The 12537-nt window shown below is 40.6% G+C and overlaps 1 pseudogene; it reads right to left on the reverse strand.

The window, feature by feature from the left end:
• Positions 1–5766: 5766 nt before the first annotated feature.
• LOC120049335 lies at positions 5767–11093 on the reverse strand (annotated as a pseudogene).
• Between the last annotated feature and the right edge of the window lie 1444 nt (positions 11094–12537).

The raw sequence follows: 12537 nt of genomic DNA on the forward strand, positions 1-12537 counted from the left end.
TCAAAATGATCACAAGAACGGTGAGCAAAAATCCCAGAACCACACGGGGGGACCTAGTGAATGACCTGCAGAGAGCTGGGACCAAAGTAACAAAGCCTACCATCAGCAACACACTACGCCGCCAGGGACTCAAATCCTGCAGTGCCAGACGTGTCCCCCTGCTTAAGCCAGTACATGTCCAGGCCCGTCTGAAGTTTGCTAGAGAGCATTTGGATGATCCAGAAGAAGATTGGGAGAATGTCATATGGTCAGATGAAACCAAAATATAACTTTTTGGTAAAAACTCAACTCGTCGTGTTTGGAGGACAAAGAATGCTGAGTTGCATCCAAAGAACACCATACCTACTGTGAAGCATGGGGGTGGAAACATCATGCGTTGGGGCTGTTTTTCTGCAAAGGGACCAGGACGACTGATCCGTGTAAAGGAAAGAATGAATGGGGCCATGTATCGTGAGATTTTGAGTGAAAACATCTTTCCATCAGCAAGGGCATTGAAGATGAAACGTGGCTGGGTCTTTCAGCATGACAATGATCCCAAACACACCGCCCGGGCAACGAAGGAGTGGCTTCGTAAGAAGCATTTCAAGGTCCTGGAGTGGGTCTCCAAGGTCTCCAGATCTCAACCCCATAGAAAATCTTTGGACGGAGTTGAAAGTCCGTGTTGCCCAGCAACAGCCCCAAAACATCACTGCTCTAGAGGAGATCTGCATGGAGGAATGGGCCAAAATACCAGCAACAGTGTGTGAAAACCTTGTGAAGACTTACAGAAAACGTTTGAGCTCTGTCATTGCCAACAAAGGGTATATAACAAAGTATTGAGATAAACTTTTGTTATTGACCAAATACTTATTTTCCACCATCATTTGTAAATAAATTCATTAAAAATCCTACAATGTGATTTTCTGGATTTGTTTTTCTCATTTTGTCTGTCATAGTTGAAGTATACCTATGATGAAAATTACAGGCCTCTCTCATCTTTTTAAGTGGGAGAACTTGCACAATTGGTGGCTGACTAAATACTTTTTTGCCCCACTGTACAGTATAACCAAGTGTGAGTGTTAAAATGTTACCCTTGCTGAAGCTGGCTACAAACGCTCTCTGCTGCTCTATCAGAAGCATTCAGCCTCAATCAGCAGCTGTGTTGACCTCCAGCACCGCGGCAGAAAAACAACGGCCGACACCACGGCCGACATCAAAGACAGGGTGGATTAACGCTGTGCTTTCTCCTCCCTGTGTTTGGTCAACCTGAGGATGGATGCCCAGCAGTAGCCACAATCAAGGCTACACTCCCAGAGCTTCTGATCTCATGGTTGACTCAACATTGAACAGGCAGTTAACCCACTGTTCCTAGGCCGTCATTGAAAAAAAGAATTTGTTCTTAACTGACTTGCCTAGTTAAATAAAGGTTAAATAAAAATATTGACCTTTGATCTTCCTCGGACCATGGGCAAAGAAAAGATTAGTCTAAGAACGTCAGCATCACAAATCTGTCTCCAGAGCAGCGATCCCAGTTTTAGTGAATTGTGGCAAGTGAATCCTAATAAAAGCACAATGTTGTTGTAAATACGCTGCTGTAAAGCTGTTTGACACTAATGAAACATCATGGAAAGGTTGTTACAAAGTTGTAGTGGATTTGGTGTGCTTGGCCTCAACACAAGCACGGCAAGTGACAGCATAGCAGATAAACCAGAAACACTCTGTACTTGAAAAATGTGTCACATTTTCATTCATGAATGAACAGTTATTGAACCCGAAATTCAAAATGAAACTGACGAACGCATGACGGTAACATAACATCCATACATGTGCTTAATCTCCCAAATCCCCCACAGGTCTCGTGAAACCCAAGCCCCTTCTGTGGATACTCGTTTTTTAAGCTGCATGATGAATTCGTATATGGGACTGAACATATTCCTGCTCCATCCCCCTATGACCTCCCTCTATGGCCAATTTCCACTCTGCATTATGCCAAATGATTTATTATGATCAATTACATGTAGCGTGTTACGGGCCCACAGAGAGATTAGAAGGCCTAGCTGTGACCCACCTGGCTCAGGTTCCACCTCTTCCTACATGTCAAGGTGCACCAGAACACATCCCTGGGGGACACCGTCATCCCCAGCTATAAGGCTAAAGCACATACAGAGAATCTATCTTACTTACATCTTCAGCTCTATACCTAATGTAAACTTGAGCCTTCATGCCGAATTGGACAAATCGTGGCAGAGAATATAAAACGTTGAACATGGAACGTGGTTGAATAATGTTACTTGTTCCCATAAGCTACAGTGGAGTTTAATAATGAAACTGAAAAATTATGCCTCAATTGCCAATAAATTAGGGTGTTTTCATTTAGTCCACTTTAAAAGAACCAATCTCAGTCTTCTTTAAAGTGAATTCTGGGGTAAAGAAAAGCAAAATAACTCAGTTCTCTTCATATTCACACTACCCTTGCATTTTTATACATTTTATTTTAGGCAGTTCAGTTAAGAACAATTTTTTTATTTTCTATGACGCCTAGGAACAGTGGGTTAACTGCCTTGTTCAGGGGTAGAACAACAGATTTTTACCTTGTCAGCTCAGGGATTCGATCTTTCAACCTTTCGGTAACTAGTCCAACATGCTAACCACTAGGCTACTTTCCTCCCCGTTTGAGTGAGTACTCAACTCTTTTGCCAGTTCACTTCACCTATTTTGTGGGCCGAGTCCTCTTTGCATTCATATTGCTATGTTTAGAAGGGAACTAAGATCTTTTTACAACATGCACTCTGGGTTTTTACAAAGTGCAGGACAAGCTATCCAATCAGAATGTGCTATGGATATACCTACTTACATTTTGGACGCTAATAGATTGCATTTAGTTCAAATATGAGACCTACTAATTGCAATCAGAAGATATTATTAACATGTAAATGTGATTGGTAACAGAAGAAAAGCAATACAATAACTGCAGAATAAATAATACTGTTGTACAGCCAAGGTAGGCTACTTTAAGAGCTAGAATAGATTTTGTACGCTATGTTGTGACTCTCACCAAATATTGTCTTCTCACGCTATTCAAACCCCACAATCAATAAACAATTTATGAAACTCTCTTAGCCTATAGATCACATATTTTGCAAACAAATAATCTGAACCAAAAACTCATTTTGGAATATCTGTGCGTCCTTGACGATCGCTAATCAATATCCACAAACAGCACACGTTTTTTCCCGCGAACCTGCACATCATCATCTCTCTTTTGTGGTACCAATGTAAGGGTTTATGGCAGGGGAAACGGTGTTGCAGTAGTCTAGCGTGTGGTGCGGGAATAATGAAATGCGAACCGGGGGAGCTTTGCATTCACATTGTCCTAAAAAAAGTAACCGGACCTCGGAATTCAAGCGAACCGAACTCAGACCACCTCTCGAGATAGTCTCAAGTTCGGTTCGCTTCGGGGCTCTTTTTATTGGGTCTGAGTTCCTTTGGAGTGTTCACACTGCACATTTTTTTGTTGCGAACTGAGTTCACAAAAACGGACTGAAAGGGAACAAGTGTGAAAACACCCTTACTTAACTCGTGATGAAATGGCGTACATAATTTGCTGCACACTTTAAGCAGCACAGCCCCTTACAGTAACTGAGCCATCTCCATTCTGAGCAGGTGGGGAACCATCACCATGACAAGGCGGAGGCTTCAGAGACGTCTAACGCTGCATTCTTAAATCCCATAGCATAAAGACACTGTCAAGTGTGATGGGCCCTGGCACGTGCCCAACAGCCTATGCTCCATAGGAAGCCTAATAAAACCTCCCACTAAGGCAGGAGGTGGACTACTCCTCCACACATCTGCTGAGTTTGTTCTCCCTCAGCATGTGGTTCAGGTCACTACTTTCAATGGGCCTTAAAGAGCATCTCCCCCAAGGCCCTCCAGTGATCTTGCCATGCCGACTGATGCCCATAAATGGAAGTCTGGGTACTTTCATTAGTTAGTTCTGAAAGAATGACTTCAACAACCTCCCTAGTGGGTATCCCTTGTTTATTGTCATTTAAGGAAATGTCACTAGTCTGATATAGAATGCATGCATTTTACAGGGCGACTGCTGAAAGGAAATATTACACTGTCAACGATTGCCAGACATGGAAGAGAGAGCAATGAACAACATACTTCTTTTATAGCAAAGTTGATTTCCCACACTTCAATGTAGCCTAGCCAATTATTGTATCTCACAAGCCTGGCCAAGCTGTCTACTGATGCTATATGAGCCAATCAAAGCTTTGCAGGCCACTGCATGTTGAGCAACTGATTTTAATACCAACCCTTTACATGTCCTCAAAGTGGATCTTAAGCCTTGTTCCTTGATTGTTTCAGTGTAAATAACAGTGACATACAGGAAAGCAACAGACAACAAACCATTGAAATCATTCCTGCAGTCCAGTCACAGCAAGGTCACGTATAACATCGTGTGGGATGTTTAATATTACTACGGGGCCCGCATCTGCTTTCGTTCAAAACTGGGCCATCTGCTAATCATAAAACGTAAAAGCAACTTTATTAGAGGAGTATCTGCTACCTGAAGAATCACATTGTACTGTATTGTAAATATAAACAAAATTGATGTAGTGCCTCCGTTTCCCACAACACATTGCAATACAGCATGTCGATCGTTTTAGAGCCTCTGTCAGACACTGCAAATGTTTACCCCGATCACATTTGCCTTGACCATTTTCCTATCAGCACAGGCAAACGTGTCTCACGCCAAAGAGAGCTGTGGAAAGGGTTAGGTCCTTTATCACAGAAAAACAATAACAACCCGTCACTGCCATATAAAAATGAATGCATATTTGCTGAAGCATGCTGCTTGACTTCCTCCACCCTTTGTGCCCCTATGGCAGGTTACACACCTATGTGTGCCTCTGTACCATCTGTATGATGTGCAGAGAGGATGCGTTGTTCCATACTGCCCTTCCCTTCCTCTAGCCACCTCTTTCTCTGCCAAAACATTGCCTCCCCGCTCCAATACAGCACTATGGACTTAGACACTCTTATGACTGGTTTTATAGGTAATTTATAGCAGCATATTGGTCGCAGTATGGTACCCATTTTAGAAAGCTCTTATGTTTATGTCTGCAGAATTCAACCAGTTTCGGTCGCTTTAATGACTTCAAGGTGTAATTCACCTGAACTCCACAACTATTCAAACGTCTCCTTACTTTGCAAGGAGTCTTTGGCCCAGGGAGGACTGTGATCATCATGCTAATTGTTGACTTTGGCATTGATAACCAAAGGCCAGAGAGAGTGAGTGATACCTCCCAGGTATCATTTGTAAGCACAAACCAGCCACAGGTCAACTTTTAAATGAAAGGGTAATGTTTTAACACACCCTAGTGGTGATAGGAATGAACTGAAAAGGGCAACCTTGGTTAAACAGTCCAACTGCTTGTCTATAGCGTCACCCACAGGCTGAAAGGAGAACTGCTCTTGAAAAGCCAAAACTACACATTGAGTGGCTTATCCACGTTATAAACAGCATCTACGCTGTATGTGTATTTAATATTTGCATATTGCAATATGACAAAGGTAAACAACATGAAAGACAACTAACTTCATCATATTTTTTTTTAATCAGCAATATTGGCAGACACACAGATATTAAACCAAAACAGAATCATTGATGTTTTAATAACAAACTGGAATTGAATATTTACAAAATGAACTAATATGATGATTATATTACGTTGTTCCTCATTGTACTATTTTCTCTTTATAGGAATCTAAATCAAACACGACGTCGAAAAATGATTATCCAAAGTAGCCGACACTAAATCGTTTTTAATAAAAATATTGATTAGTTCCCACAGTCGAAATAGTTCCCATAGTCTTTAGTGTAAAATACCTCAAACTTGCGACTTTCGTCCGAAAACACACAATCTCACTGCAAAAATATATTTTCATGAAAATCCTAAATATGAATTAGTAAACAATCAGGTAATGCAGCCACAGATCTCTACAGAGCCAGTGTATTTCAACTGTTTCAGCTATTGAAAAGCTTCTTCCTGCCCTCCATTCCAGACATGGACTCCACATTCTTACGCCAGTCACCCGGGTCCGCTTTCTGCGAAGAGAATGGACAGTAACCTTTATTTTAACAGGAAGGTCAATTAAGAAAAACATCTTATTTACAATGACGGCCTGGTTACCATGGTCACATACAGTATGGATGATCAAACACGACTCGGACACGGCAACAAGACCAGTGAACTCTGTATCTTGATCAGTATCATTTGAATCAAATCTTTACTAAATGTGTTGAATTATTTGGACTAAGTACCCATTGGTACCACATGTTTGTGTACTAAGTACCAAGGAAATACAATACCAGCTGAAACTGCGCTGTAAACTATAACATTACCTGACGCCATTGCATGACTTTTTATTCTAAACTTCCTAGTCTTACCTCCTCTTCCTTCTTGTCCTTCTTGACTGTCTTCAGGTTGGACTTAAAGTCTGACTTGGAGCTGAGTTTGGCCTCAGTCAAAGCCCCCAGCATAGCATCGGCAGACTTCTTGACCCTCTTGAGGTTAGGTCGCTTCCCCCCCTTCAGCTCGGTGATCTTTGCATTCAGGTCCGCGAGCTGAGATACAGAAAAAAGGTTCACTCTCCTGTACCCTTATCAGCTAAGCATGTTGCCATTTATGGTCTTGGCATTTCAATGAAAATCAAAATGCTTTTATTTGAAAAAGAATGCATTTTGTGGCACTTTTGGAACTTCCAGAATATTGAAGTCACCAATAGAAGTCAGTATAAAAATAGTTATCTTCGACGAAATACACTTTGAGGCACTTTCATAGATGTCAGGTAACTTCAGGTAACTGTCCTGAGTCTGACAGTGTAAACTCATTTAATTTACATTACAAAAAGCAAACCTCTTTCTCATTCTTGAGTACTTTGGCTTCGATATCGTATCGTGCCTCGTCCACTGTGTCACATTTCCTGTGCAGTTCCTTACAGAGCTCCTGTGAAGAAAAAAGACTCAGTCATCTATAAGCCACCAAGGACTGTTGAAAAAGTACTGTGGGAGGATGCATCAAACAGACTACAAAAGCCACCTCTTTAAAATTCCATTCACTCATCAATGAGACAGGTAGAAGGGCGCTACAATTTGTATTTATTTTGACACGTCTAAACAAAAAAGGAGATGGTGTTCTTTACCAACAGCGTGCCAGGGAATAAATCCTGACAACGTAAGCTTGGATGGCTACTATCTGCACCCCAAATAGCACCTTATTTCCTACTACCTTTGACCAGAGCCAGAGATGGGCAAATATACTATCTTGCTACAATAAAAAAATACTCTAAAGACCAATGTATCAAAATAAAAGAGCAAATACTTCTGCAAAGTATTGTATTTAATCAAAATACAGTTATTTGAGGTATTTTCAAAATTCATCTGCAAGTACAATATTTGGGCCGACCAACCACTGCTCCCGCACATTGGCTAACTGGGCTACCTGCATTGTGTCCCGCCACCCACCACCCGCCAACCCCTCTTTTACACTACTGCTACTCTCTGTTCATCATATATGCATAGTCACTTTAACCATATCTACATATACATACTACCTCAATCAGCCTGACTAGTATGTAGCCTCGCTACTTTTATAGCCTCGCTACTGTATATAGCCCGTCTTTTTACTGTTGTTTTATTTCTTTACTTACCTATTGTTCACCTAATACCCTTTTTGCACTATTGGTTAGAGCCTGTAAGTAAGCATTTCACTGTAAGGTCTACTACACCTGTTGTATTCGGCGCACGTGACAAATAAACTTTGATTTGATTTGATATTTGGTTGTTTATTTACCTTAGTTGAATGCACTGACTGTAAGTTACTCTGGAGAAGAGTGTCTGCTAAATGAGCAAAATGTAAATGTTTATGTAAAAAGAAAGCACACTGGGTATTCGTTTTGGCCTTGTTTCGTGGGGAGGAGCTCATTAGAATAATTCCCTGCAAGTGTTCATTTTTACATTTACATCTTGGTCATTTACCAGACACTTTTACAACACCATAGTGCCATCAGACTTCTGATACCAATGCAGGGTGAAAGGGGGTAAACAAATTGTGAACCACTATAAAAAAAATGGTATAGAAAAGTATTTTGTATTTTACAAAATAAAAATACAGATCTCAAAAGTACTGTATCTTGTTACAAAATACATTGAATTGTAGTTCAGGCCAGTGAAATACAAATTGAAATACATATTTCAAAACATGTAACAGAAATACTGCTCATCTGTATCCAGAGCCATATACACCCTGGACAATAGAAGTGCACTATATAGGTACTTGAACGTTGGGCCTTAGCGTTATGTAAGCGTACCTGAAGCTCTTGCACAGATAGGCCGGAGAGTTTCAGCGGTGGTACTCTCTCGTTCAAGGTGCTCTCCCTCTCTGTCACCTTGTTGCTTTGCTCCTGGACCAGCAAGACCCCAGCTTTCTTCAGTAGTTTTTGCTGTAAGGAAACATGACTGAACAACTTAATGATAACACAATACAATTCATAGTTTATATGACGTACAAAATAGTCTGTTTTCAAGTGTTTTTGAAATTGTATTTATTATTGCAATTAGTTTAGGCAAACATGATTTTCTAGGCACTTGTATGTTGTTGTTGTGTGTACAGTTGTAGGATCTTCATTTGATAATTCTTTGGTGCTGAGAATTTTGTGATTTACATAAATTCACTGAAAACCCACTCTAGCACACAGTTATATTAACAGTATTGCACTTTTCATCTAGCCTACTTTTGGCAAGGTAATAGCCTAACCACCTATCAAGCAACATTATGGACTAAAGCAGGGGTGTCAAACTAATTTTGCCCGTATTCAGTCTCCAATGAGGTCCGGGGCGGCCTCACTGAAAATGTGTTATATTTTCACACCGTCAAAATGTGAAAAAAAATTGTCCTCTATCCATAGTTTTTTTATTGGATTTGTCCCCCCCCACCCCCCCCAAAAACATATTTCCATGACATAGACTGACCAGGTGAATCCAGATTAAAGCTATGATCCCTTATTGATGTCACTTCAATCAGTGTAGATGAAGGGGAGAAGACAGGTTAAATAAGGATTTTTAAGCCTTGAGACACTTGAGACATGGATTGTGTGTCATTCAGAGGGTGAATGGGCAAGACAAATATTTAAGTGCCTTTGAATGGGGTATGGTAGTAGGTGCCAGGTTTGAGTGTGTCAAGAAATGCAACGCTGCAGGGTTTTTCACGCTCAACAGTTTCTTGTGTGTATAAATAACGGTCCACCACCCAAAGGACATCCAGCCAACTGTGGGAAGCATTGGAGTTAACATGGGCCAGCATCCTTGTGGAACGCTTTTGACACCTTGTGGAGTCCATGCCCCGATGAGTTGAGGCTATTCTGTTTTGTATGCTCAGTGTATATAATATACACTACCGTTCAAAAGTTTGGGGTCACTTGGAAATGTTCTTATTTTTTAAAGAAAAGCACATGTTTTTGTCCATTAAAATAACATCAAATTGATCAGAAATACAGTGAAGACATTGTTAATGTTGTAAATGGCTATTGTAGCTGGAAAAGGCATATTTCTTTGAGCCTGTAATCAAACCCACAAATGCTGACGCGCCAGATACTCAACTAGTCTAAAGAAGGCCAGTTTTATTGCTTCTTTAATCAGAACAGTTTTTAGCTGTGCTAACATAATTGCAATAGGCTTTTCTAATGATCAATGAGCCTTTTAAAATGATCAGTTTGGATTAGCTAACACAATGTGCCATTGGAACACAGGAGTGGTGGTTGCTGATAATTGGCCTCTGTACGCCTATGTAGATATTCGATTAAAAATCAGCCATTTCCAGCTACAATAGTCATTTACAACATTAACAATGTCTACAATGTATTTCGGATCAATTTTATGTTATTTTGATGGACAAAAAAGTAGCTTTTCTTTCAAAAACAAAGACATTTCTAAGTGAACCCAAACTTTTGAACGGTAGCGTATATTTTTTTGTACTCAAACCGCTCGCAGGCCGGTTTGGACATCCTTGTGGGCCGGATCCAGATTGTTTACTGTGACAATATACTGTAGGTCAAATTAAGATCCTACATCTGAACATGTGTACTAGTCATATGCAGCCTGCTAAACATACATACAGTATGCTATCAGTACTATGAATACATTTTCTTGTTCACTTCCATACAGAAAGAAACTCTCACCAGACCGACCTACCTTCAGCAGTAACCTGCGGGTTGCTGAGTACTTTGTCTTTTTCTGAAAGAGAGATGAGACATACCAGGTATATTATAGGCTCATTACAGTCACTAATCATGTTAGCACATCTTCATATGTAGGTAGGCTTATTCATTACAGTCACTGATGATGTTAGCCTATAGTAATATGTGGTCTCTATTACAGCGGAGCTACAGAGCATACAACCGCCTGTCTCTATTGATTAGGATGAGCTGTGGTTCCTAATGTAATAGAATGTAATGCTCCGCCACCAAATCACCAGACTTCATTGAAGCACAGTCTTAGAGAGCAATGGGCTCATTTCTACTGTGTATGTGGCTCGGTATTGATACCAAATGAATCCTTCCGTGTTGATACTGCGACGGTGGTCTTGGGATCATTTGGATGATTATCAGTTAGCCTGAGACAAATGGCCTTGCGACACGACAATTACTCAGTAATTGCTGATAGATTATAACGTCTAACTTGTTAAGTCCCACAAGCTGTTGCCAAGATGTCAGTGTGGCTATTCATAAGCATGACATGCTAACTGCCTGCATAGCATATGTATACAGTACCAAAATGACCATTACAAAGGTTTGATTGTGCAAAACAAAGCAAAGTAATGAACAAAAGGGCATTTCTAAGATATGAGGTACAACAAAGGGTATGAGGGGGGGAAAAATATGTCCAAAACTGACTTACCGGTCTGTTTCAACATATTGCAAACCAAACAAACAAACAAACAAATCGAAAGAAGGCATTATTTTCTGTCCCATATTGACAACATTGCCATAGTTGGGTGATTGATTGAAAGACACAGAGTGTGACAGTTACAGACTCACCCCTCAGACATGGCTGTTCTGGTTTATGAGTACTGCTGGGGAGCCAACATAGTTGTGGTCAGAGGTTTATTGGCAGAACATTCCCAACACTAGACATCATATGGAAAGTATCATAGATGTAAGAGTCAATGTGTCGTACTAGGAACAATTATCACTTATGAAAATAATGTACCGTAATAGGTTACATCACACATGTATTAGACTTGTGATTAGTATGGGCTACAGTAAAAAAAAAAAAACAGAAATCATAGAAGTTATTGGAAAAAACAGTTGTGATTATCTGGGTGATAATCAAGGTCCCCCACAAGGTCCTCATGTCCTGACTTAGATAAAAGAGGTTGATCTTGGCTCTCTTATTACCCAGAGAACAGGGGTTGACTGTCAAGGTTAACAGGGTCCTTGGATGGAATTGTCCGATGATAGAAAACGATGAAGGAGAAAAAGGTTTAAATACTCAAGATCCTTTTTTAAATTTTATTTCTCCTTACATTTTCTCAGGATTTCTCCTCTCCCCTCAAGTGTGTGGTGCTATACCCTTGAGCCATTATCACCTTTGGTGCTAGCATGAGCTACTGTGCAAGGGGACATTTTGACCGACCAAGGGCATTGTTGCAGTATATGCTGCACCGGGCCACCAAATAACTGAGGTCCATTGAGTAAAAAGGCTGCCTGCTTTAATGTCACCATTGTGACATTACAAGGAAAGATCAAACTTGTGACCTTTCCGGTGGCATGCTGTTCTGCTGGTAGAGAAGCCTTATTAGCCCCCAGTGTTAAAATAAACCCTCTTGGCTCCTTACACTAAAGTAGAGACACGCGTGTGAACGGACCCAGGCTCACACACACACGCACACGCACACACACACACGTCTCAGATTGCCCTCTCCTGCCACTGAGTAACGGTGGGAGGGGACTCAAAATCAATGCCCCATTTTACAACCAAGCAGGTCAAACACCATTAAAATACAATTTTATAACAAGAATTACTCATTGTAAATATGCGCAAAGATATGAGGTGTGACTGGTTAAGCGTTAACACACTAGCCCCAATGAGGTAAACACAAACCATACACACTGCTGGCAACTACTGACACTTAATCTATTTGTATCGTTAATTTACAGGAAATAATCCCTGAAAAGCGAACACATTTCCTATTTGAACAATGTCAACCCAAATTCTACTTTACATGGCAGATTGCTATCGACAACGGTCTTAACCAAAAAATAACACATACTTGAAACATTCAAAAGACCTATCTGCTTTAATTGCTCTCACATATTTCTCAGAATATTATTTGCCTTCATAGACTGAGCCGAGACGATGTGATAACTTACCTTTAAAAGAGAAGCCAATCAGAGAGTGAATGTGTGGCAGTGATGTTGTGCAGGAAAAAGCGGTTTATGATTTATTTTGAATGATTGATTTATGGCTTCTGCTGCCTCATGTGAATGGCT

This window comes from Salvelinus namaycush, chromosome 6 (genome assembly GCF_016432855.1).
Source record: "Salvelinus namaycush isolate Seneca chromosome 6, SaNama_1.0, whole genome shotgun sequence".
NCBI classification, from domain to species: domain Eukaryota; kingdom Metazoa; phylum Chordata; class Actinopteri; order Salmoniformes; family Salmonidae; genus Salvelinus; species Salvelinus namaycush.